This window comes from Drosophila teissieri, chromosome 3L (assembly GCF_016746235.2).
Source record: "Drosophila teissieri strain GT53w chromosome 3L, Prin_Dtei_1.1, whole genome shotgun sequence".
NCBI classification, from domain to species: Eukaryota; Metazoa; Arthropoda; class Insecta; order Diptera; family Drosophilidae; genus Drosophila; species Drosophila teissieri.
The window spans coordinates 5,407,134-5,428,261 of record NC_053031.1 but is presented as its reverse complement, the minus strand read 5'-3'; the positions used below and the strand labels follow the sequence as shown (position 1 = coordinate 5,428,261).

The following is a 21,128-nucleotide window of genomic DNA, read 5'->3' as shown; positions in this document are numbered from 1 at the left end:
TCAGAAAGTTGCTTACCCAATAAACGAGGAGACAATTGAGGCCCCAGGACAATCGGAGCCAAACAATTAAAACACAAAGTCAAACGGATACAGAGGTCAACGCAAATAATTGAACTGCATGTGAAATTGTGCAGGGGCAAGCAAAAAACAAACAAATAGTTGGTGTAGAAACCAGTCCATTTTCATCTTCCGTCTATACATATATACATATATATGTATATTTATCTGTCGAATGGAAGATACAAAGCATCTGGCAAATGGCAACTGATAAAAATACCTCGCTAAATGTAAATACAAACAGAAATTGTGGGCAGAGAAGTGGGACTGCTGCTGGAGGTGAAATTACGGGGGTACGACAATAGTCGTCTTGTCCTGTGGCTGCGGGCCGTTTTACTGGCCAATTGAACATTTCGGAAATTGGAAATTTCTCACTTGATGATGGTCCACAAATTGGCCCACAATGAAGACACTCGTGCGTGAGGCAATCGAAGGGGTCGTGGGTCATGAGCTCTTGCTGCTGTGGTTTTGCCCCTAACTCTAGATCTTCATCAATATATCTCTTTGCGGGTTCCTTTATACGCTTGCTGAAGGTAAACTTACTTTCTAGAACTGACCTATCACGAAAGATCTTATTTGGGCCTAACATCACTTCTAAAGCTGTCTACAAGTCTGCAGTAAAATGAAAGAAATCATTAGGAATTAAACCATTCTACTATTTCAGCTATAATCTGTTTGACAGACTTGCAACAGATTAGAGTTAATATTTTTTAAGAATCTATAAGGAATGACTATTAAATTGAGGGTATCTCACCGGTCTATACCCGAAATGAACCAATATTTCTCTTTGGTCTTTGCTTGGGCAATAGCCCGCAGCGGGTCACAGATGTATCCACCGAGCGTTCGCCCAGTTCTCGGTTTGATTTCATTGTCACATCTCCGTTGTCCGATTGGGAACATGAGGGATTTGCTGGGGAGGCAATTTGATCCCAGCCCGTGTCCGTTTGATTTCCCCAGTGCTTGGGCCATGGAGTGGAAACGAACTGTCCCCGTATCGCTCCCTTAACTCCTTGGCTCATCCGATGCGGCAGTGTCATAAAGTGTTTATGAGTGTTTGTCTGTGGTTACTTTGAGTGCCCGTTTTACGTCCTGTCCAAAGTTTCTGCCTGTGCCATAATTTACAAGGTGTTAAGGCGACAATTTGTGTGCGGCACTTCGACTTTTCTCTTCCGTAATTCTTTTGCCATCCCAGTTTATATAAACAAAAGAAAAAAACCAGGCCTCTACCACTTCTCATATATTTCATACAGCCTGCAAAAGGTCAAGCGAGGAAATGGCAACATTTGACAGCATCCGCAGTTGGTTTCCGCTGTGAAGAAAGCATTTCCTTGTCAATAAAAACTGTCTACATCCGGCAAAGCCATCATCAACATCTCTGTGTATCCTTCCATGCAAATTGAAAGCGATTTTGTAGATCTTCAAATTGTTTATTTGTCAGACTCAAAACTTTTTAACGTGCTGATAAACTTGAGCATTAATGGTTAAATAGAGTGTGGGCGAGACACGATTTGGGGCATATCAGGCGTATCCCCAGTGCGTTGAAAACTTTTAACTCAAATGATACTTGTCACATTGTATTGTGTTGGCTTTCATAACAGTTTAGGTGTTTTCTTCGTCTCACTGATTTCGTTTATTAGATATGGATTCCTTTGGAAAGGGCGCACAGTGATGTTTTCAATCAAAACAACAGCATCGCCATTATCATCAGCAGATACTTTGGCAGCAACTACTACAAGGCGTAAGATGCCTTGCATAGCTTATAGAACATTCCGCAAACTCGACAGGAGTGACGACTTCAGCATTTTAGAATTTTCGCATTTTCGCGTTGAAGGATGCAGGATACAACGCCGCGAGCTGCGTAGGAAATTTCACAGCATTGTTAGCGGCTTTTGAGGTAACGAGCGTTGGAAGGAAGTGGGGTGTCCTGGGTGTCCTGGGTGCTTAAGGTGAAGCCGAAGCCTTCAACAATACGGCAAATGCCGGAAATCGTCACCGCAATGTCTAAGAAGCGTGAATTGTTGCATTGGTCACAGACACACTGACAAAAAAGTGAGAGTTACTTGAACTAGTTGTTGATAAAAAATTTTAGATACAAACTTTATTCATCAGCGTCATATATAAATGATTTTAATTGTGATTTTAAGCTTGACTTAAATAAGTTGCTTGGTTCATAGCTTAATTAAGTAATTTCTAAATACCTTTCCTTGTTTGTACATATTTTTTTTACAGTTTACACTCCTCACTATTGTATCGAAGCAGAAAACTGAAAGGATGGAGGGTAACATCTGGCTAGAAAGGAATGTTTTGCATTCGCCACACACACATACCATATGGTCTGAATTAAACATTTTGCCGCATAAAAATTGATTCAAAAGTTCGATTGTGCTTTGCTTTTGTTTCACTCCTATTTGCCATAAATCGCATGAACAAACTACCGAACTTTTTATTTGGCTCGTTTGGCTCTGCATGGAAATTCAATTAAAGTGACAAACTGTCCAAATTTTTGACATGGGAGCAGCTTCAGCAGCAACAGAGAAATCACACACAAAAATCCAATGAATGCCCAATGGACAATCAGCATAAAAAAGGCAAAAAGATTTGCAAAATGGTACGAAAAAATTCGGAAAACAAACAGTCTGTGGCACAGACTTACATGCATATTCATTGTGAAGCAAATCCTGAAAATATCACAGAGCTCCACTCGTGAATTATAAAACGTAATTGAATGATTTTGATTCGACTGGAATCGTATGGGTTTTCCGGAACGAAAAGTGAAAATTAACAACAGTTAGTTTTTGCCATTCAATCGATTAAGTTGACAAAGCAATCGATACAATGGAACATGAAAACGTTTTAGGTTGAGCACTATGGAAATTGAAATCTCTTTAACAAACATTTTGTAACTTTTAAAATTTTATTTGCAGGTTTTAGAAGATGATTAAAGATTAAAGAAGATGTATAGAATATAAGTTTATGGAATACTTTTTTCGTTATATAAATAAAATAAAATGAACTGTACCGCCCGCAACTTCTAAGCTTAATGCTTTGCTCATCACCATTAAGTATACGCCCCTTTGGACGATTTCGAGTTTATTTATGAGCTAATAGCCCCGAATGCAACGATTGCCATCTGTTTGGCTGGAAGTAAGGATATGTTCAAGTATTTGCGCTGGCCAGTTGCCAACTGGCTGGCCTTTCGAAGCGGCGATTTGGCATCCAGAACCTCAAAGTTCAATTTGCAAACAAATGTAAGCCATCGAAATGCTGATTTAGTGGGCAATCAGTGACAGCTGCAGTGTAGAATTGCTTCTAAATATCCCCGTCACCGTCCTGCAATAATTTGAAACCATCTTTGAATACCAATGAGGTCAAAGCTGGTCAATGAAGATCGTCAAAGGGCAGAAAACATACCAATACAATTGTAAGCCCTTGCGACCTGCCTGCCGCGGCACTTAAAGTCACTCATTTGCACTTTACGAAAGGGCCAGGGATTGGAAGGTGACTCAATCAACTGAGTGCCCAAACAGCTCACAGTTCATTTGAGTCTGTTACGAAGGGTAACTCAAGGAATTTTTTAGATACGCGGAGAAATTTCTCTTTCGCAGAGGTTAGAGGTTGAGGAACTCTATTCCCCTGCTTGCCTGCTACTTCGTTTGATCTGGAACAGATTGAACAATCAATTACGTGCTGCCAGTCGCCACGCCCACACCTCTCACACCGCCCACTTGGCGAGCCAAGCCCACAAGGCGAAGGACCAAGGACGAAGGACGCAGAGCAAAGGTGAGGCTGAGTGGCATGAAGAAAAACGCGCATACGTGCCGTTGTCCAGGTTTCTGCAAGTGCACTTGAAATTAATGTAGTCATAAAGCGAAGAAAAATGAACAACTGCGACCACTCGCTTAGTAAATATCTGAATAGCTTATTTAAAATAATACAAATTACAAGTATATTCGATTTTGTATAATACGAGTATATAATAACACATCTTCGGTAATCTTATAAGAATTATTTAGAAATTTTCGACGTCAGGATAAATAGACGTGGGACTTATAACCAAGTTAAACATAGTTATTTAGTGAACATATTGTTATTTAAATGTGATTTTAATATTTAATCCGGTTTTTTGCAGTGCACTTCTGAAGTTCGTCCAGGTTCGCTGTCGCTGTTGCATGAAATTGACCCGCGTTGCCGGGATTTATAAATGCAGAGCGTTCGGAGCGCAGTCGATCCCACAGCTATGAGAAATGCAAGAAATCAACCAAAAGCGAACGTGCGATGCATACAAAAGCTGACTTCAAACGGATTGTTTTCCTTATGTGCGAAAGTTGACAAGCGCCCCCCCATTTTCTTTTTTGCCTTCTCTTGCTGCTGCTTTCCATCTTCTGGACTGAAAAATGCAATCAACTTGAGGCGAAATATTTTGCAGGAAAATGGTATAAGGGCTATGGAATGCCACTACTAGTAGTTCCTTCTCCTGCATTCATCCATCCAATGCGATTGCCAAAGGATGCGGAACAACAAAACCACCTGGAAACAGTCCTGCTGGCAAAACAGACTTTCATTGTTAAAGGATAATAAAAAGGAGCGCAACAATAAAGGAACAAAAGTTTCGGCAGCATGAAAATTGTACATACAAGTTAAATGCATAATGCATTATTGTTTTCCCACAAAAGAACAATAGGTATCGGTATTACTATGTATTACAATCGATTTTAGTTAGGCAGCTAAGCAAAGATATATTTTGTAAATTTTGCGTCTGTTACAGATCTAAAGTAAAAAACCCCGGAAAGTATCGTTTAATTGGATTCAAATACGATATAATTCATTAAACGTTGAGCTAAATACAGAATAAAAGTTGTAACAACTGTCAAAACAAATTGTTGTGTAACTTATTTGCTTTCGCCTGAATGCCATTGGGAGCGTTAAGACAACAATAATGCTTCATTATTGTTATTATTGTAACATATATATTTTGGTATGCCCATACAAGTGTCAGTTGTTCATGCAGATTTTACTGCGATTAAGGGGGCGTGTAAATATTTCGTATTATTTATCCCTTGAGAGGGAATCGCCCGTTTGTGGCATTAAATATGCAAGGGCAGCGCTTTATTCGAGCGACTGACCCCTGGGCAACGGGCAGCAGCTCAACTGACTGGACTCACCAGCCGAATGGACAGCAAAATGTTCAAATGCTTGGACAGCTGTCGGCAATTGCGTAGCCAGCAAAAATCATCAAAATTCATACGAATTTTTTTTGACTTCACTACTCTTTGATGGGGTATGAAGCTATACAAATATTTGGGGTATTTGCAAAAATTCTGTTTCAGGAAAATCATTTTGGCCATATTTTCAAACAAGCTATAAGATAACCTAATCATAGGTATCACAAAATTAACTAAACAGACAAATCTGCTTTCAACATTCAAAAATTTTGAGGTATGTACTGCTTTGTTTTTCCCCAAATCTCGTCAAGTTTTCATTGTGTGCACAAGTGTGGATTAACAAAGATTTTTTGGGTCGTTTTCAATTGCAGATAAATGAAATTTATAAGCCACAAAAGTGGAACGCTGCCAAGAACACACAGGCTTGGGGGCTAAATAAAATTTAATGTTTTCAATTAGCTGTCAGAAGTTGTTCTTCGCCCCAATGCCTTTGGTTCACATCACACTGCACCCAAACACACACACACACACCCACACCCTCCACCCCCATTGAAACCACACAATCAGCAACCCTTAAGCATCGACAAAGAGCCCCCGCCACCCCAAATGGGTTTTGGATGGTATGGTTTGGTATGGTTTGGTATGGTTTGGTATGGTTTGGTATGGGGGTCACTGCTGTCGAGTTGACTGGTAAACAATTTGGTGCCAAGGAACGGGCACCGAGCGTTGATTGCATGGGCCTCAGATTTTGGTCAGGACCTGGGTGTCTGTGAATAATTTCGGCATTATTGCCTGTGCTTAATTCAAATGAAATTAATTTCGCAAGGTAAACGCCAGGCGAAGGACCAGCCAGGATCAGCCCTGAATCTTCGTGTCCATTGTTTTTGGGTGATTTAATGGCTGGGGGGTGAGTGTGTGTGTATGCACGTGAACGTGTGTGTGTGTGTGTGCAAATGAATTCATCCCTTGGGCAACATTTTATGGCATAATTTGAGGCGTCAGGAAGTACGTCGTCCTGGTCGTCGCCCTAACCAGCAAAAAGGTCAGTTCCCGTTTTGGGTGTGAATATTAATGTCTTATATTTTATTTCGCAGCTCGGTTTCTCGTGCCGTTCAGCTTTTAATGCGATTGTGTGAGGCGTGAATGCTGTTGATTTTTCGAGCCCTCGAAGCATTTAATTATGTGCAACTTGTAGACTTTGAGGCTTTAATCCTGTGGCAGACATGTTTCGATTGCCAATTCAAGGATAACTTCATCGCTGGAGCCTGCAGCCAGGACTCTTTCTTGCGGCACTTGCAAATTCAGTACTATATATATTTGTGTGTTGAGCTCTAAACACGTTCTTAGCATTCAGACAGACTCGACGGGAGGTTGGTTCCCCTTCCACTTCCTTGGCCTGTCGGATTGTCTGATTTCCCAGATATTTTCCTATTTTTTATGGCCACAGGAATCCGGCCCCTTTGCGTTTCCCCCAGAGGGAAACGGAGACTGTCTGCCTCTTTGCTCCTGCCATTGAGTAGATTAAAGTGTAAATATTTAATGCTCGCGATTTGCACGGCCTGAGTTATTATAATGGTGCCAGCAAGGAAAAGCCAAGAACCCTTTATTTGGAATTTAAGCTCTTTTTAACAGACTTTAAGGATCTGTTCAGCAAACAGAGCGAGTTTACCAGAAAAAGTTGATCAATACTCATGGAAAACAATGGCACAAAAAGCGGTTTATTATTCGTTGAAAATAATCCATAAAAGATGTTCTACTCTCAGTTGCTTTCAATGGTTTTTGTTGAGTTTCGTGCAACTTCTAATTGAGCATACTCTAGATACATGCATGTGTTTGTGCTCTTGGCCAAATTAGAGTATGGACGGTTTTTGTTTTGGTTTTTACCATACTTGATAATTGACTGCAGAAGCCAAAACAAAAACAGAATAATACTTACTCTATATGAAGTGGTATCATGAAGTAGATCACTTAAGGTTAATTTTAAATATGTTTTTCAAATATATCAAATTTGCAGCTAAATAGTAATTAAATACTATTAGAACTAAGAAAATGGGAGAATGAGTGGGGTTTTTTGTGTGGGTCTTAAAACTTCTATCCTTCAGCCCTTACCAATTAACTTGAAACGTGTATTTAACGACATCGAAATGAACTACCAGAAGCAGAACCTCATGGAAAAGATAACGACTGTCTCATTATCATTCTGCACACACACCCACATACTAATACACCCACACAAATTGAAGGATATGCCCTACGCAGGCACACACAATCCCACACAATCCCATACACGTGACCGTTTCGAATGGCGGCGCCAAGATTGACATAATGACAATGAAACGCCCAAATGATTGGCTTTGCCTAAAAATACACACACACATGCCGAAAGGAATATATAGAAAGAGAGGTCACAAAGCGGCAGAAAGAGAGGGCAGCTGGAGCGTGAAAGAGAGGGAGGGTTCAGTACACCGAACTGGCAATTATGGCAGCCAGTTAGATAATTGGAAACAGAAGGCCAACGTTAGCGTCAACACAGCAATGAAGTGGCTTTAAGGAATCGCAGCTAAAAACATTTGCACCAGAACTAAATCAGACACTGGAAAAAATCCTAGCTAACCTAAAATAAGTTTCAAATAATTGTAATATTTGCTTAAAACTAAACGTAAATTTAAGAAGTATTAAGGATTTAAAACATCCCTTATAATCTCAGCTTTGGTACAATTTTCTTTCGGTGCACACACACTCCGTGAATTTCATTAAAGTTAATAATAATCGTAATAGTCTCCCGCTGGGTCCTGGTTTTGGTCCTGTTCCTGCCGCTACTCCTGCTCCTCCTCCTGCTCCTGGGCACACACATGCACGAAGTTGGGCTTAAGTTCTCAAACACTTAATGAGGCATTCAAAACAATTATGTGCTGGTGAATCTGCTGTCCCCAGAATTTCGCCCCTTGAATGTTCCTGTGTGCTTTGCATTTGACATTATTAATATTTAAGACTTTGGCTAGTCGTGGCCGAGGAAATGGCAAAAGGGCTTTCGTCGAGCTTTATTTTGCGAGAGAAAATCACTTTAATAAATTTATGCACACCCCTGAAGGGGTCACAAGAAATATGAAAGGTAAATGGAATTTGCCTTTGTCCAGGCCAAAAAACATATACAATTTAATTAAAGTTTTGCCCAGAAAGCAGAACCAGGCACAACTAATACACACATGTGCCATGCTCCATGCTCTAGGACTCGTCCTTGTCAACAGCTGTTGTCCTGTTCGCATCAGTCTTGGTCCTGTTCAGGCGCACGAGTCCTGCTGATTGAGTGGCAGCAAGGACATGATGGCAAAAAAGCCACAAGTGTGCCTGGCACATCGTCTTGAATGTTAATATTTGCACATTCAATTTGCACGCAGACATTCGCATACGGAAAGGATTCGCAAAAAAGGACTCGTCCTTGAGTTCTTTTGTTACAAAAATGGGCATTCGTTGCTGCAATTATTTGAGCATTTCTTGCACTTCCTGCCATTTAAAATGGATTGCATATAAAATTCTCATGCATTTTATTCTGCCAATTTCTTTTTTTTCGAGCTTATTTCTCTGTGTTCTGCCAGATTTGCCCAAAATAACAAAGAGCTTCAAAATTGTTAGCTCCATTGTGTTGGTAGCACACATATCCTTTTCCTTTCCTGGCTGGCCTGCAATGGGTTAAAACTGAAATTAAATTGTGATGCCCACCAAAGCCATCTTTTGTGTAGTTTGTGCTTGGTTTTCGGATTTAAGACGATGTTCCGAAAAAATGTGTCAAACGGAAGTCCTATCAAATTTTTAACTGGCAAAGAGTGAAAGGATGAAAGAAATGTGTTCTTTAATGAATTATATTAAAAACGACTTAGTAAAGTTTAAGCACTATTTTCATTTCGTAATTGAAAAACTTTAACTACTCTCGCCCAAAAGTGCTAAAACTTAAAGTATTTATCTGGAATTACTAAATTCTCCAGTGCCCGAAATTCGTCTCAAATATCACAGGGGTAAATACATTTGTTTGGTACCGAATTAAATATTCAAAAGCCTGAGAAAAGCGTCCTTAAAGTTTACACACGGATTTAGTTGGGGATTTTGTGGGCTTACAGGGAAAAAAACAAGGCAAAACCCTTTTGCAGTCCCTCTGACCGATATCTGGTTTTGTGTTGATGTTCTTTGCAGGGGATTTATACACCCATTTGAGGCTTTGGCAGTCATTTAAAGTATCTGTCTCTTCTTCACTCCTCTGCCAAAGCATTTGTGTTTTTGGGTCTTCAGGGTTTTCCACGTTGTAGTTGCTGTTGTTGTTCGGTCATGTTGGGCAACCAAACAAATCGTTTGAGTCGGTCAGGCCAAGTGTCAAAGTTTTAACGCACCCTAAGCCCACAGGCTCTAATGGAAATGGGGATATATATTAATAATGAAAAATGTTTTCGGTTTCGTTTTACGGCGTTCGCCTGCAAGTGACTCTTATTCGCATTGAAGCTCTACCAAATGACGACAACAATTCATTTCACCTGGCATACATCTTAATTGGAGTGGAATCGAAAGCCCAGGCTCGAAGCCACATACACAATGCAAAAAGGGGATTACCCACAGATTGCCAACTGTCTCTGACATTTGTAGGTTGTAAGTAGTCCTAAAGCATTCCAGTTGCAGATGGCAGAGAGGAGAAGTGGGGGCGCCAGAACACGAGTCCATTGTCTTGTCTGCGGACAGTCGATAGACTGTCTATCTATCTACCCACCTATCTCCCCATCGATTTGGCTAACTATCTATCGATGCTGCAGCTTTCGACTGCAATTGCAGTGGTGACCCCCCCCTATATATCCCACTGAGTAACCCTTTTCCTTTTTGGCCCTCCCCAATAACCCCACCCCGTTGATTTAATTTATTACCCAACTGCGCTCTGGTCGCAGAGCCATTTCAGATAAATGCGTCTGTACTTTCGACAATATGGACGTTGGCCCCGCCTGGACCCACAATCCTCTAACCCCACACTTGCAAAAAATATAGCAATTTAATATTGAAAAAAGCATCAATGTAATGCATTACCGATTAAGTAGTTATTTATGGGATCAATATTATTTTTATTATTGAATGGAGTTTCCTGAAGGAACTTAAAGGATAGTATCCATTTTTAAAATGCTCAACTTATGAGTTAGACACTACCAAGTTCTGTAGTTCTTCTGTATTTTTGATTAGTTCAGTGTTCTATGAGTTATAGAAGTAAGCCAATATTTCCGAGTGCATTTACCCCCCCGAATTTTCACCCCACCCCCCTTTCGGTCGCATGTGTTGCACTCGGACAAAAGTTTGCGGTTAAATTTACACATGCTGACCGCACATGCTGACCACAAGGTAAAATTCGCTCGTCGCAGTCCCGATGACGAAGTAGATAAGAATAATTTATGGTGATGCCCCTTCAGATTCCAGTCGGTGTGTGTGTGCGAAAATTAGACATGCAGACAAATTTATTGGTCTCAACAAATCTTCATTCATTTTATTTGAATTCTTCATGCTTTAGCAAGTTGAGCTCCATTAAATTATTGTTTACAAAGTGGTGTGAACTTCGCTTGACACTAAGAATGAAATGTGAATAAACTGCAAGTGAATAATAGCATAGAGTTATTTAAAGGGATTAGATATCTTGGACTTATCACTTTAAGATATTTGAAAGAGTTGGAAGAATACTGCTGTCTATTTAAGGATGTATTTTAAAGATGGATAGATATTTGTTACACTACATAAATAAATCTGGATATATTTATTCACATTCTCTGTGCTCATATTTATCTATTTAATAATTATATGCTTAGCCAAATTTACTGCTTTAAGCCTCTTTTCGCTTCCCGAAATAATTTCACCCCCTTCTGTTTTAGCCCATTAACTTTTCCAACTCTGCATGTGATGGCTTTTAGCTGATGCTCGTTGTTTTGGCGCTTTAATTTAAATGCCAAGCCAAATTATTATTATTTCAATTGCATAACTGTTTATGCAGCTCCCCGCCACTTTTCAGTGCCCGGCACTTAAAGACTGATAGTTTTCCCCGACAGCTTTTCCAGTTTGTGTGTGCCGTCAGCAGCAGCGGCAGCGGCAGCAGCAGCAGCTATGAAAATAATTTTGATAGCATTTAATTTACGCAAATGCCATTAAAAGCTTTTCACTTTTCATTCCAGCCAAATCTGATTATTTTGTGCGTTGTTTCGCATTTTGCGAGTTCTTGTGCCGCGGGGTTCTATAGCTGTTTTGTCAGCTGACAAATTAATTCTGCGATTTCTCTGGCAAATCTCCATGACTAAAGGTATAAGCGAAAACGCAATTAGTTACATTATCTAGCGAAGAATACTGCTTTGCTTATGCCACTGTAAAGCCAGCAAGACAAGACTTGAGTAATGATCAGAGTTGCAAGTTTGAGGTCTATGAACGGATGGTCAGAAGTCAACCGCAGACAAGCTGGGGCAGGAATAGTAAACATTGGGTTCCATTTCCGCTGAAATTCCAAGCAGAAATGCACAACAAATGTGCGGTGTATCTGTGGACTGGGCACCAGAATGGAAAGGAGCAGATTGTTTGCCAGGACTTACGCACAAACTTCCAGTTGACGCAGCTAAACTTCAACTTGGTGTGCAAGTTTAGCCGGCAAATATTGGCAGGATTTAGATTGATGCACTAGATACGGTGCCCATATGTCCTCTTACCAAATGCAAATCACAAAATTCTCATTATTTTATTCATAGAACGGCTTAAGTCGCCTAATAGACAGCTAATACTAGCACATATGTATAGCATATACATATTTTCCTTTGAATATATTTACCAGCGCGCAAATTAAAAACAAACAAGTGAGCCAACGTAATCAAACATTCAATGCATTCTAAGGCCAAACTCTGTCCAGATTTTGTTGCTTTTTATGAATGGAGTTTATTTTGGATCAAAGGGCGTAATTGAAAAGTGTTTAGCCAGGGCAAATCGTTTGATGCAATGCATATCCTCATCCTGGGATGAGGGTGAAATTAAATCAAAAGTCGGGGTTCAAGGGAAAATATTTAAATGAAGTTTTTTTTTAGGTATTTTGTATACCTCAAACATTTTTAAAATGAGTTTACAAATTTGTAAAAATAATTTCCTTTAATCCCCAAACATTAATCACTGTGAAATAAGGAAAAGTTGTGCGTAAACTTTTCAGATCAATTGCAAATTATGTAATCCACTTAGGAACTGGTCAAAACTTCTTCGCTTCTTTTTTCCACTCCACGCATATCCTAATGACTGAAAAAAGAAATCAAAAAGTCTTTACCAGCAAAGTCATGGAAATCGTAGCAATTATCCGGCAGCGTCCACAAAGACTCCCCCAATATTCAGCTTTCTGATCCCGTCTGGCTACCGATTGAAACAAAAATCATTGGAAAAAATCATAGGAATATGGGAAAATAGGGAGTCAAATAGCAAGAGTCGGTAAAAAAAGGAAAATAATATTTACTTTTGCCCTGACAATGTCCTTACAGTGACTCCAGCGAGGCAAACTTTTCGATGGCGTGTGCGAGACTCCATTCCAGATTATCTGAGCCACGACCACAGGCGGATGTAGATACAGATATGAGAAGCTGGGGAACTGGAGAACTGGAGAACTAGAGAACTGGAGAAGTAGAGAAGGCCAAACTGGGAGACTGAGGGTCTTCACTGTCTGGCAACAGCCTGGTATTATTGGCTTCTGATTGGGGATTATGTTTTTAATTGACAAACTTGAATAGCTAACGACATTGTCAGCAACATGGCAGAACAATCGCCATGAAAAAAGTGCCGACAAGCGAATGCATAACAACTAGGGGTCCAAGGAGTAGGTGAGATGGCAATAGAGTGGGAGCGAGAGAGGTGCCTCTGGGATCGGCAATTCGATATGCAAGTACAGAAGGATGAAGTTATAAATGGAGTGAGGCAAAAGGACAGCACAAATTGCTTTGAGGCACTTCAGGCAAATTATTATCTACTAAAGGAACAAAGCAGAGTCCAACTGCTTAAAATAGTTTTGTTGAATTCATAAACTTAAATCTGAATGATAAAGGTGTGCCTTAAACTTGTCAGCATCTTTCTTCTAATTTACTACCCTTAATAATTAAAATCCAACAAATAAAACTTCCTAATCGTTACATTGTAAATTGATTATGTTATTTATTGAAATTTTCAGCACTATGTAAATCAATGGAGTGTTCAGTAATTCATGTTTGATTGAAATTCCAAAATACGTTGATTTAGGTCCATTTCGAAATTGGTTGGAGGCTTTGGAATAGTTGATTGAGTGGACAAAAGTGGTTGCACACACACACACACACGCATGGATTTAGTAAATTGTTGACAATATTTACCCCAAACAATTACGTAATTAACAAAAGGTGTTGGCCAAGTTCTGCACAGCACTTAACACACTCTAATCCGATTATGGCCATAAAACACACACACTCACACAAATGCGCACACAAGTACTAGGCACTCTCACACACATACACCCACATGCGCATACGCACACATGTACGCAACTAAACCAACAAAACAAATTGGATAAACATTACGACAATTTGAACAATAATTCTGATTACAGAATTTGCTCGTCCTTGTTCTCTGCTGGTAGCCACCCCCAATCTCTGTATCTCAATATCTCTGGAAATTTGTGCAGCCACAGATGCAATTAAATGCAAATCGATTTTGTTTGTATTTCGGGTGTCAGAAGACCTGGCACGCCCACCCGAAATCCTTCAATTTGTGTGGGTGTCATCGTGCTGTATAATGCAGGCTGAACTAATAAAATAGTCTTTTTCTGCATGAATATGAAAGTTTTGTTTTTCAACTCGGATATTTGCTATCTTTGAGTGTTGTATCTACTCGCATATTTGTTTTAAAATACATAAAATATAATTGCCATGGGGTCGAAATATTATAAAGATTTCATTTAAGCTACTAACTATATATAATATTAAGTGTTATTAGAATTTCAGAATTGTAAGTTCTCTTGACCAATTAATTTGAATTTGTATTAATCCCAGAGGAAAGCGGTGACTTATCGCTTTAATCAGTTTAATAAATTGAAAATTATTGTGTCAGAAAATGAGAAAGCTTATTAATTTATCCAATTACAGCATCGTAAATGATTATTGGGCAGATGATTAATCTGACAAATGTTCCTCACTGCGCTTTGATTTAGACCTTTGGCGCAGTCTTTCAAAAAAATTACAGACACGTAAAACAATAAATTTTCATAATATCCTGCAGCACCCACACGTGTGTGCCACGCCCACACTTATGCCGCCCACCAGAAGGACACGTGTAAAGTGCAAAATTGCAGCATCAGCGAAATGGTCAAAGGATAGAGATGAAGATTGGGTTAGAGTTAGGTAGAGGTAAAGTTACAGGTAGAAGAAATGGTCTTGGCCAGCTGAAGAATAGCGCTATTTGTATGCAAAGCATCGGGTCCAAACGAATAATAATACAATTCAAGCTGAAGGCCAGTGCTACCATCCACAACTGTCATTCAAAGTCAGCCCAAAAAGGCTGAGGATTGGGGATTGGGATTCGGGGAACGGCGGCGTAACACAACGAGGAACGTGTTTCAATTTTTATGACATTTCAATGCAGTTTATGTCAGCGAAACGGGTTGAAAATGTCCACTTGAATGGGAAAGACACCGAAATGCTTGTTGCAATTTTGACAATTCAAATTTGCCTGAGGCAATCCCATGACCCCCGAAAAAAATGTACATTTTTCTGGACAGTTTGCAACAATTCAATTGAATTGTAAAATTGCCAAAAGAAAAAAATCAAGAGAAATGGAAAATGCTTTGCGGTGAAATGCGAGAAATAGAACAAACTGTGAGCAATTGCTGCACATTGCTCATACGCCATGTGGTGCGGTGAAATTTCGTTATATTTTCCTTGGCAGCCACCGATAAGCAATATCTGTGGAGTTATTTGCATATGAAACACATTAGACAGATAAGCCCGAAAACTGGCCATTAACTGAAACGGACTGCCATATACCAGCATTGACTGGAAAATTACCTGAAGCTTATTTCGAAATGTTTGGCACGCAGCTTGGCTTTGATGTTGGTTTTATACATTTTTATGTGCTTGCACAGCTCGAAGGCAATATTTATGGCCAAAACGTTTGGTTGCCATACGTATGTATAAGCATTTATGCTTTGAAGGTGCAAAAGTTGCATTGGGGCACAGGAACCATTTACACTTGAGAAAATGCATTTGTTATATATTTTATAATTAATAACTGACGTCGCCTTCAAACATTAACTTGTAGCAACTAGACTTGTACACATATATATCGATAATACTGAACCTTTATTAATAAACAAATGAATTTTTAATAATTTGTTCTTTATTTTTCCGTGTACTAAAGTTCTGTTAAAATTTGTTGCGAACTCATTAAGCAGGACTTTGGACTTTGGAAGCTTGGCGTTTGTGACTCTCGATGTTTATGAGAGTTTTTAAAAATACTTTTCAATGGCAATGTGAATCTTTTATGACCCAACTGCTGTGGGTGTGCACTGTCATGCAGCATGTATATGAAAGAAGTACAAATATATATTTTTAGACGGATGCCGACTGTTAACCTTTTCTGAACATCGCGTGGGTGTTCCTGAGTAGCCGGCAAAGGCAGGGAACATCATCAACAGCAACTTAAGTAGCTCAATAAATCTTGAGCTTAACATTTGTTGAAGCTTTTGCCAGTTGGCAAACGTGACTTGTGTGCGACACCAATGTGGGTACTTCGGAGCTCTGTCTGTTTGCCAGTTCGCATTCGGTGGGATAGGATAGCTAGCCCCTTTGGAGTATGCAGTAATATTTTACAAATGCTTTCATTGAAATGCAAAAGCTTCTTTCTGGCCTTGGTTACGTGGCCGCTTCCCTGTGGCACCTGGATTTTCCAGTGTCTCCAAGCGAGCGTGATAAATAAATGCATTAGATGAAAGTACCGCTTTTTGGGTGCTACTCAACTGTGGTAAGCACACACCCGCATACTCATACACTCATAATACACCCTTAACTTGTGTGGCTGCTGGGGATTCCCCGGCCTTCAAAAAACTCATCTTCGACGGAAAAGGTCTCGGCATTTGCAATTAAATTTAATTAAAAGGTCGGAGGCCGCCTACCCTGTCTTATCTATTCAAGTCTATCATTCAGACAGTCCACTTAACAATTCAGTTATTCAAATTAAGACTCGCGGAGGTGAAGCGAGCGATGCGAATGCCAGGAGAAGGCGGAAAAAAATATAATCCGACTGGCCACGGATTATTTTAATTTTATTCATTGTGCACACAAAGATAAAAGGTGAAAAGTCTAAATGAATTTTAAATGCTCGTTAAGCATACGCCCCTTACACCCATTTACTTCAGTCGTATATTTATTGAGCAAAAAAGAGTTCGCTTTGATGGTCACACATTAAAATGGTATTTGTATTATGGATTAAAAATTAATTAACGCGCTACGCAAAGGTAAGCAGTTAAAATGTAATTAAAATGTATTTATTTTAAAGGTACCATATTGCACTTGTTTGTATGCGGTTGCTTTGAGAAATTCAAATGAAAACAATCAAAGCATATGCAGTTATTTGTATTTAATCAAATTAAAAGTATAATTAAATTATACAAAATTACAGTGAGAAACAATATTCGTTAACATAAACACTTCATACATATGTATGTAAATTCATTTAATTTATTTAACAAATTTACCCAAATCCTTTCTGTTTTCTGATTTCTGTCGCTGTGTAAGTTGGTAACCACAGCTTAATGTTATTTCCCCAATTTAATCCAATCTCATGCCAGGATGCCCAACTTTAGCTGTTCCCCTCAACTAATTGATAAACTCAAGGCAAAAGCGGCCGGACAAATTGAGATACTCCTACAAAACTAGGTCCATGACTTATGGGCTAGTTAAATAAATTTATGCTCTGTGATTTTCGTATAAAATTGATTTATCACATTAACCACAAAATGAATTGGGGAATGGTACTGGAAATTGGGGGCTTGCGGAGTGCGGAATGAAAGAGGAGCCGGACTTCATTTCATGCTTGTTGGCTTTGTGGCTCATCAATTGCCACAGGAATGTTAGGGGAAATCCTGGCGAATTCGCCGAGAAGAGGGATACGTTGTCCATATGAAATGGCATTAGATGACCCGAAAGGGGAAAGGCCATAAATCCCACTGGATGGTAAGGTCATAGCGAAAAAATTGTCCAACATTTCATGTGTATGTTTTTTTTTTTGCTCCCTACTTCGTGTGTGCTAAGCCACCGCAAAGAAGGGTTAATGGTGCGGCGCCACTATTTCATTCTGTTTTTTTTTTGCTTTCTGTTCTTGCTTTCTTGCTGCAAAATTTATTACGTTTCTAATGAAATCTTTCGGACAGAATGAAAGCAAGCCGTAAGCGCATTTATTTCAATTCATATTTCTGCGGAAAGCCTTGAGATCTTGGGCCGCTTGGGATAATCAACATAATGAGTGAGCGCATTCAGGCGAGTTCTCTCAATGGACTAAGCCCTTTGGCAGGACTAAACTAACCCAGCAACCAGAGGCGAAGACGAGTTGTGTCAGAAACAAATGCTTTTCATTTCAAATGCAGCTGTTGCTTGGTTGCCAGCATCTTGCCTTGCCTTGGGGAGCAAATTTCTTATCCAACAGCAGCTACAGTTGGGTACAAAACATTAGCGCCACTCAGTTAAATTGAAAGCTTTTCATAAAATGTTTGGCTTATATTCTTATATGTTAAATATATAATTTATAGCAACTCGAATAGGTTGATTATATAAGCAAGCTTTTTAAATGTGATCTTAGAAAGTAAATTATCTTATAAGATATATAGTATGAACTATTTATGACTTCTAAAACGAGTCCAGTTTAAATCAGCAAAGTCATTTGTTATTATCAGTTTATGAGCATATGTATAGCAGCGTTTGCTTCCTGCTCCTTGAAGGACAACAGATGTTTTTCGTACATCTTTTTTATTTGTCGCTCAATGTTGTAGTAAATATAATGTGCATAGATTCATCTTCGGGGATGGGATGGTTGTGAAACATGTTTTGTGGTTGGGCATTAGATAAGTTCACAGTGCAGCAAAGGTTCCTTTTGCCAGGTTGTAATTGGAATTGACATGAATTCGAATTGGGTTTCGGTTTTTGGGGCTCCACACACTGTGCTTACACTTTTTTGTTCACGTATTTTGTAACCAGATAATGGACAGCAGAAGGCTACAATACCTTTTTGCATATATCCGAATGCTTTCTGCTGAAAGGTTTTTCTCCTCTTACTCATTTGATTTGTGCAGGATTTAACAGCAAGAAGAAAAATGAGCTTTGAGTGTGTACGCATACGCATTGGGGCATTAGTAGGATTTGTCCCTCACACATCCTGGCACACATGGACCATAAAATGGCATCAATTGTGTGGCAGGAGACTCAGGAGCAGCAGCTTGCCTCAAGGCGTTTATCGTTTGTAAAATTCTAGATTTGCATGTATTTGCTTGTCAGAAAAAGTGGCAAAAGGAAAAGCATAGGGGTGAAAAGATATACAACAAAATGTGCTTACATCTTTATGTGAAGAGGGCGACAAAAAAATGAAACTGCTACATTACGCATACGCAATATGTGCCAGCCACTTTGTGATACAATGATCGGGAAAATTTTTGCCCAACAGCAAACATTTTATTTCCAAACTTGCCACTAAGTTTCGACTAAATTCATGAGTTAAAGTTGTGGTTAAAGTAGGATCTGCGTGCTTGAAGCGATTAAATTTGAGTAGGCCATAAAACTTGTTGACAATTTTCGTGGGTAACGCATTAGCAAAACACAGTTTTGGTTTATAATGATATCTATGAAATGTCAACTAATGTTTGCGGTGATTTAAGTTACGATTATGTGTTCAAAACATGCAAAGCGATGCTCGCATAAACTTATTTAAAAAAGTGGCCATTATGCTAAAGATTTGCTGATAAAAGTTATGAACAAAACTTAAATAAACTTGGAAATAGAGAATGATAGATATAAAGGAAAAACAGAAGCAACTACTGGCTATTATGCATGCAAAAGTATTTTCCTTAGTTGCGCATTTTTTGTTGATATCAAGTCAAAGCAAAATGCTTCCCACTTTATTCGTACTTGAGCTAGGGATAACATCTTGACCAGTTTATTTTGCTCGAAATGAACTCATTTCTTTTCAAGAGCTTACCCTTTTTACTTTTCTTGTGTCGCCCAACAAGTAGCCGCGGAAATGCCAGTTAATTGACTCGTCCTACCGCTGCCACTGACAGAACTTGACTTTATTCTGGGCTTCTATTTTTCTTACCCTTTTTTTTCGTCCTGCCACTGGCATTTGCATGCTTATCTCATTAGCTACCAAACAAGTTCATTTGCCGAGCCATGGGCACGTACATATTCTTCGTTCTCCGTTTGACATTGGCAAAGTAACTCCGGCTCTCGCCATTTGCATACAAATGTTGTTATCCTGGCGTTGTCCCTTTTTAACTGTTGACTGCTCACGGAGGCGTGGTCTGGACCACTTTAGTTTTTACCCGGCTGCCTGCTGCACTTGACACCATTCTCTCTCTGTCGGGCCAGCGGTCCATGAAAATAGATTTCCATTTGAAACAATTATAGCTTTAGTTTCGCCAGCTGCTCCTTTAAGCTAATAAATATGAGGAATATGGCTGAAACTTTCACCTGGCTGACTCAATTTCAAAGGGGCAACGTCAGTGTTGTGGACTGGAAATAATGTAAATTTAAGTGTTTTTTTTCTGCACTATTTTTCTATATTTTCCACTTTTTTTCTTCTATTTTTCTTCTGTAGCTTGTGCATGGCTCTGGAAAACACGTTGAGCGGAGCAGCCTGAAGGCAAATACTGGTTCAGATGGGTTGAATTAGCAGGCCAGCATCTTTTACCTGAATTTTCTGCTTTTTGGTAATTGATTTCTTGAAATATTTTATCTTGGATTTTTGTTTGGTATTTGTGTGCTAGCTTCTCCTTATGAGAAACATATACTCGTAAATATTTTGTTTAGGATCTCTGGACATAAAGTGCATGTATTGAAATTATTCTCAACGTTCATGTGATATTTATCCGAATATATTTACAGAATATTTTTTACATTTATTGTAACTATTAAGTAAAGGGACAGTTCTCAGACATTTAATTAAACTGCAATCACTTTATACCGCCTAAAGGTGATTTAAACAAATAAAACCATTCTATTACAGAGGTAGAACAAATACTTCCCTTGTGTAAGTAAAGTAGCTTTAATTGGTTTTGCAACATTTTGATCTGGTTTATGTTCTTTTCTCTTTGTTTTGCAGGGTAACTGACATACCGTTTATTAAGCACATATTCAACTCTTTAAAGAGCACATTTCACTGAAGTTGCGTAGACAGGCTTGGTTGGCAGCCTCAATCTTTCTGGCACTTTGCACATTGAAAAGGCAGCCACCTGAAGAGCATTTTGTCAGCATTTTTGACACACGAGTGTCGGGCAAAGTAAACTAATGATGACAGGCCGGCAGGACTCGTAGGATACACGTCTGCATAAGTGGGACAGTCTCGGGTGACTTATGGCCAAGATCGCTTGACATAATCTCTGGACTCCATTTACACATGTGACCACCTCGAATACTTTAAATTCCGGAAATAATTCTAGTGCATAATTCAGGGTATTAGCCACAACATTAACTTTGTTTGTCTGGCATGTTTAAGCACCCTGTTGGGAGTTTGAAATATAAGTTTCCGTTCAACTAATCTGCCAACTGTCAGCTTGGTAAGCCAAATAAACATTATCTGAGAGATTTAACTAAGGTTCAGTTGAGATTAAATCTAAATGGATCACACAAAAAAATATTAACTAATGCTAGAAAT

The 21,128-nt window shown here is 39.2% G+C and overlaps 1 long non-coding RNA gene across 1 annotated transcript; it reads right to left on the bottom strand.

Annotated features, from left to right (window-relative positions):
* Positions 1 to 8,258: 8,258 nt before the first annotated feature.
* LOC122615728 lies at positions 8,259 to 20,306 on the bottom strand. The gene is made up of 3 exons (XR_006325870.1): positions 20,166 to 20,306; positions 19,455 to 20,111; positions 8,259 to 8,899 (listed from the first exon to the last, which is right to left on the bottom strand). It is a non-coding gene; the product is annotated as an uncharacterized LOC122615728 (long non-coding RNA).
* Between the last annotated feature and the right edge of the window lie 822 nt (positions 20,307 to 21,128).